The 7,417-nt window shown below is 33.9% G+C and overlaps 1 pseudogene; it reads right to left on the minus strand.

Moving 5' to 3' along the window:
• Positions 1–254: 254 nt before the first annotated feature.
• LOC120214418 lies at positions 255–5,488 on the minus strand (annotated as a pseudogene).
• Positions 5,489–7,417: the final 1,929 nt, after the last annotated feature.

A 7,417-nucleotide genomic window follows, 5' to 3' on the forward strand; every position in this document is an offset into this window, starting at 1 on the left:
AAATTAAATTAAATTTTAATATTCATAATTCTAGTAGCTTATATGCTAAATATTTACATATATTTTTTATTAAAATTTAATTAATAATACATAAATAATTCCAACTGAATTTATAATTATTTTGAACAAAGTCAATTCTTCTTAAACCTAAATTCAATCCGATCCGATTAAATTTAAGGAAAGTCTAATTCAATTCAGAGTTTCAATTTCATAAAAAGAAAATATAACCATATCAAATTGCCCAATGAGTATAATTATGTGCGTCTCTTTTGAAGATTAACCAAAGAGTGGTAAGCTCCTCCTGGCCCTTGGCTAACAAGATGAATGGTTACCTGTCTCCACCACTTTCCCTTGTTTTATCACAGCAATAAGATCACAGTTTTGAATGGTGCTTAGCCTATGAGCCACAACAACACTTGTTCTTCCCACCATTATCCTCTCTAGTGCCTCTTGTACTGATTCTCCGATTTACTGTCAAGTGCACTGGTAGCTTCATCTAATAATAAGATTACCGGATCTTTTAATACGGCTCGGGCAATCGCTATCCGTTGCTTTTGGCCGCCGGACAACTGCACTCCTTTATCTCCGCACCATGTTTCGTAACCTTTTGCTAGGCCTGCAATAAAATCATGTGCATTAGCTGCTTTAGCAGCTTCAATGAGTTCGGATTCATTGGTTTCTCTGGATACTCCGTATAAGATGTTTTCTCTTATTGTGCCAGAAAATAATGTTGGCTCTTGGCTGACAAGCGCTATGTGTTTCCTCAATGTCCTTAGGTTGTATGACCTTATATCTCGACCGTCGATCTTCACTACTCCTTTCAGAGGATCGTAAAACCTCTCGATCAAACTAATGATTGTCGATTTTCCGGAACCACTTTGTCCTAGCAACGCCGTTGATCTCTGTCTTCGATGGTGAGTGAGAAGTCTTTTAGGATGATCACATTAGGCCTAGTAGGATATGCAAAATCAACGTCGTGGATCTCTACACATCCAATGACTTCTTCAGCGTGGTAGCCATTGGAGTCACCTGGCTCGATTCTCGTATGGTTGTCTAATATCGAAACAAAGATGCAACAACCTCAGAGCTCTTGACCAAGTCCGATGTCATGCTTGCGGCTTCAGCTATGATAGAACCAGTGCTACTCAAAATGAGGAATGTTTCAATGAGAGCTTTTTGGACTGGTGTATCCTTGAGAGACGAGTTTGCCACCATACCAGAACTCAAAAGCAAAAACGCATGCTATAAGAAGTTGAGTTGATCCAATCGCAATACCTGTAAACCAAGATTGAAAACATTCTCTTTTTCAGGCCTTCATAGGCCTTATCTAGCGTTTTTAAGACTCGGCCTTGAGATGAGAAGGCGGTGATAGTTCGATGATTCGATACCACGTCTGCCGCAAGCTTGCTACTATCTTGTTGTGCTTTGATGGCTTTCTCTGACATGCTTTTGAGTAAAACCCTTGAGTGTACATGCTGAGGATGGCCAATGGTTGGATGGCTATCATCACAACAGCAAGTCTCCATGCAATGAACAGACCCATGGTGCACGCAACAGTAACACCAGAAATGGTTTGCACGAGAAGGGACATTCGATCACCCACCAACGATCTCACCTGCAAAATTCCCTATCGTAAGCCGTGATACTTCCATGTTAACCAAACATGATTATGCATGAAAGAAGAACGTTACCACACTGGCATCTTTTGCTAGTCTAGAGCAAACAGTGCCACTAGAATTCTCATCTTGGTCAAACCACCCAACTTCAAAAGTTAATATCTTGGAAAAAGTCTTCTCTCTAATCCTCTTTGTCAAGTGTTCCCCCATGTATGCAAATTATAATGCTGGATGATATTAACTATCAGTGAAAAAACACCTATCCCAAGGAAAATCAAAGCATAAACCTTTGTCTTTTCTTTAATTTCGCTATGATCTGTGAGAAAAACATCGATACCATTGATCCCATTGTCAAAGATGAGATTGGTTGCACTGCACCATATAATACAGCACCTAAGCATCCCAGGGTTGCTTCTTTCCACTCTGGTAAATTCATGACCAGCAATCTCTTAAAAGACGGTGCAGGCAATTTTTTATCCTCAACATCCATTTCTTCACCTAGTAAAGATTGATTTGGTGCCAATGATTTGGCTGAACTTGTTTGATTCATTAGGGAAAGTTGATGATTGCTTTCATTTTTTGTTATAGAAGCCGATGCATTAGCATATGAATCTTTATAATCTTTCTGTTGAACTTGTTTGTTCTACGTGTTGAAGTTGAACTAGCATGGAATAAAAGCCCTTTTCATTTACCATTAACTCATCATGTGTACCAGTTTCCATGACTTGGCCATCTTGGATAACAACAATTAAATCCGCATGTCTGATGGTAGAAAGGCGGTGGGCAACTATTATAGTCGTACGTCTGATCGAGGCAATGTCAAGAGCTTCCTGCACAATATATTCAGATTCGGAGTCTAATGCGCTTGTTGCCTCGTCAAGCAGAAGGATTCTAGGTGCTTTTATTATGGCTCTTGCTATGGCAATTCTCTGTTTTGTCCACCGGACAATTGAATCCCTCTCTCCCCTACCTATCCATACATAGAAACTTGTCTTTAGAATATGTAATTTAGAGTCCTGATATAAAATACAAGAGGTAAACAAACAAACAAACAAACAAACCTGGGTGTCATATCCTCGAGGAAATTGTGATATGAAACTATGGGCATTGGAAGCTTTAGCAGCTTTAATAATCTCTTCCATTTCAGCATCCTCCTTGCCAAGATGTATGTTCTTTAATGGTGGTTGCAAATAGTGTAGGCTCTTGACTGACCAGCCCCATCTGTGATCTGAACCACTTGAGCTGCAATTATTAATAGGAACCCCATCAAGAACTATCTTCCCTCTAAGAGGGTCATAAACCTTTGCAACAATGAAATCACGGTAGATTTTCCTGATCCACTACTGCCTACCAGGCCACAGTCTTTCCCGCTGGAATTTAAGACTAAATCCTTTAAAATTATGTTCTCTAGTCTTGAGGGATATGCAAATTCAACTTGTCTGAAGTCAAATTCTCCTCTAACATTTTCCAAAATCTCCCCTTCCATGTCCTCTATATCAATCTTTGGGACCCTTTTCATCACTTCATTTATACGCTCTGCAGCTGAACATGCTTCAAATAACGGCTTCAGGGTAGATAAACCAGAACCAAACTGTCTGTTCAAAAAAAGAAATGAAAAGTGTCAGCACAAGAATGTTCAATCCTTGGGGATCACATTCATATACTCGTATTGAATATGCATAGGTTACGAGTGTTTTAGAGAATTTTAAGGTTAAAGGTCTTACTGTCCACCAAGGACAATGCACCAACCGACTGTGAAAACAGTTCCTCCCTTAACTCCATGATACATGACCATTCTGCTACCATAGAATGTAATGAAAGCCCAAATAAGATAAGTAATGCCAATGCTTCCGATGGCCAAACCTTTAGCCAAGCCTTGCTTCAACCCCAGTTTCACAGATCCTTGTAGAGCTTCGGAGAACTTAATGCAGGTTTTGCTTTCACCGACGAAAGCGTAAACCGTTCTTATCGAAGATACCGCTTGTTCCGCAATCGTGCTTGCTAGATTATACTCCACTCTAGACTTCCTTGCAAGGCTCAGTAAAATCTTCCCATAAATTAAACCAGGAATCACTAGCATCAATACAAATGGGAATATCACAAGAGCTAGTCTCCATAGTATCAGAAAAGCTACCATGTAAGTTCCAATGAAAGTAGCGCCTCTTGCAATCAAGTATGGGATCTGATATATACATATATATATATAATAAACAATTCGATCAACATGATGAAAAGTAATCAAAAACTCAAAATATTTCAAAGGCATTGACAAAATGATAACCTTTGAACTAATGACTTCTTGAGTGATGAGAGTGTCATTAGCAATGCCTGTGATTATTTCAGCTGAGCTAGTCACGTTTACATCGAAGTAGCCCACATCTTGCCTCAGAACAGCTTTCAAATATCGACTTCTCATTCTTGTGGCTTGTCTTTCACTTGTTCTTGTCCAGCAAACTCCTTCTAAAAATGTTCCAAAATTATAGAGCAAAAGTTGTTTAGTATATGGCTAGCTTGTTAGTTCCCTTGGAATCAGTTCACTTGCAAATAAGCTACGCATTAGTAGGTTGGTTTTGTTCTACTTTTCGTTTTAGTCGTCTAAAGTCGTAAAATAGCTTTTAAAATTATAGATAAATGATATTTGAATCACTCAAGTATTATATGTTATTAAATGGATGACAGGACAAGTAAAATCAAAGGTTAATATCTCATTTATTTTCTTAGAACTACATATAATGAGTTTTTAACTAATTAGTTATTTCTTTAGAAATATCATATGTGTTTTGATATATCATATGTGTCTACACTCTGAAATTTAAAAAAATTATTTAGTTGTTCATTTTATTAATAGTATCTACTCAAAAATTTTATTTGTGCTCAATTATTCAAGAGAGTTATATTCTTAATATATATGTGTTCACTCTAAAAAATATTTTTTAGATACGCCTCTCCTTCTAACTCACCTAGGAAACATCCAACCAATCCTCCACAAGCCGTGAAAACCACCAACAACACAACCTGTCAATCACCACAATCAAACCAAAACAACCTTATGTATCCAAACTTCAGTTAATATGATAGAAAAAGAAATTACGATACAATATATTTAATAAAAAAATTAAAATTAAGAAAATAAAAGATACAATAGATGAGGAAATTTTCAGATCAATAGACCGGAGATCATAACTCACCAATAAACTGTTGGAGGTGTGAGGGCAAAGTCTCTTAGTGTTAGAGATATGGTTTTCAGGGTTAGAGTGTGTCGTGTGTTTTTGTATTTTTTTATAATTTATTGTTTATCGTATTAAAATAACTTATCTTCAACTCATAATTTTTACCGTCAAAGGTTTTCAATATGAATCTATGTATTCATTTTTTTTTATTATTAATTTCCGGTAGATAGTTTTATCATTGTTGTTTAAAAGGTTAGATATAGACTGAGGGACGTTGGTAAGCGGCCGTATTTAAAATTTTAAATTATAATTTTTTTATATATTTTTTATTGATAATTTGTTTTCCTCTTTTTAAAATTTTATAAGTTGACATTTTTAAAAAAATTATAAGTTTGTCCTCTAACATAAAATGTTAAATCCTTCGTGTTGCTAGTGAATAATATATAATGTACCTGGCGAACGTTACGGGTGAACATATCGGTAACCGGGACGAACTAGAATCACCAATATCGTTAAACATACGGCGGTCAAATAAAGTACCAAGGGAACAACAGAACCATCGGCAACCGCTCCAATGAAACCAGCAGCCATCAACCACTTATCCACACCGTCTGCATGCACGAACATGGACCGTATTGACCCGTTCTTCTTCCTCACACGGTTGCTTTCAGCTTCTTTAATGCTCTTTTCGTCGTCGGCCATGGCGGTTCCTTCGGTTTTCTTCTTCGGGTATCAAAGACAATCATCAGTTGGTATTTAAAAGCAGCAGAAGCCAGATCCGGGTGACAAATGATAGATGTCCCTTGAAATGGAGGGCGTAAGCAATAAAAAGGGAAGGACCACATGGACATTATCGTTAATAATAATATCTGGCCATTTTGTAAATGAAATCTCAATGATATGCAAACGTAAGGGAAGAGCTAAGCAAAATGTTTGATTTCCATTTGATTTTATTGGAGAAAGAGCTGTCACAAGACTCGTAATTTGTTAGCGTTTGATTATAATAAAACTTTATTCATTAGTGCCATTTATTTTATAGGATAAAGTACACAAATGATCCCCAACTATAGTACGTTGCTTTATTGAATCATTTGACTATTAAAAGTTACAAAATGATCCTCTAACTATAGGGTGTTGCTTTGTTGATTCATCCGACTATTAAAAGTTACAAAATGATCACCTAACTATTCATATGTTTCAAACTCGTACTTTTCCATTAGAAAATTAGTAGCGATATAAGGTAGACGTTAACATGATAAATATGATTTCAGAATATCAAATGATTATCATGACAGATAGCATTTTACCGTCCAACTTAGATGACTGTCAGTTTTTTAATGAAAAAACGAGTTTGGAATATATGAATAGTCGGATGACCATTTTGTAATTTTTGATAGTCGGAGGAATCAACAAAGCAGTACCCCATAGTTGAAGAATCACTTTGTAACTTTTAATACAATAATCACACGAGACTATTTGTATATTTTATCATATTTTATATCTAATACCAACTTGGACCAAAAAATAATAATTTTCTCTTCTTTCTACTAGGATATTCTTTCTTATTGGTCTATAATGATGGCGTCCTCGGCCTTTAACTAGAACGACTGCCACTCACAATTTTTCTTTGCATCATTTTACATATTTTGTCATAATTTTTATTATGTTTTTATCCATACTTAATCTGGTGTGATGGTTTATTACTACTAGTTCTAATGACTTTTACCTTCAACTATTTAAAAAAATCATTTTTAGCCTTTAATTTTTTACTTTTAATTTTTTTAATTTTTATCAAATTAAACTAACTAATAAAAATATAATAAACTTGTTAAGCTGACGAAATATATTTTATTTTTTTTACATTTTTAATAATGTGTGTAAATATTTTTTTACCATTTAATCATATTTACATATATTTTTTTTAAAACATTTTTAGGGAAAAACAATAAAATATCTAAAACAATATTGGTAAAAAGATAAATAACTGTCTCTACTTAATAGATATATTATTTTTTTCAATTGATTCAATTTGTTTAAAATTTTAGTTAAAAAAACCAAAATAAGGATTAAAATAATTTTTTTAAAGTTCGAGAACTAAAATTTTTATTAAATCTTTTCTCTATTCATATATTAAAATTTTTACTGGTATGAAAATTATTATTAATTAAATAGTACCCACAATAAGGTTATAAATATTTTGGCTAATCCGAGGCAAATTATTCTATTTGATTGTTAGCATTTGATGATATTAAAATTTTATTGATATGAAAATTATTTCATTATCTAGATATGAGAATTATTATTAATTAATAGTACCCACAATAAGGTTATATATTTTGGCTAATCCAAGTCAAATTATTCTATCTGATTGTTAGCATTTGATGATAATAAAAGTTTATTGATATGTACCATTTAAGGATTATTATAGTAGATGAATTCAATTATTTTTAATAAAATATTAAAAATAATGTCTATGTGGTCCTAAATTTAATACTTAAAATATAAATTATTTTTAATATATTTTAATTAAATATTAAAAATATGCCTATGTGGTCCTAAATTTAATTATTTTTAATTAAATTTAAATGAATATAAAATATTATGCATTCAATTCATGGACAATCTATTTAA

This window comes from Hibiscus syriacus, unplaced genomic scaffold (genome assembly GCF_006381635.1).
Source record: "Hibiscus syriacus cultivar Baekdansim isolate YM2019G1 unplaced genomic scaffold, ASM638163v2 tig00110059_pilon, whole genome shotgun sequence".
Taxonomy (NCBI): Eukaryota; Viridiplantae; Streptophyta; class Magnoliopsida; order Malvales; family Malvaceae; genus Hibiscus; species Hibiscus syriacus.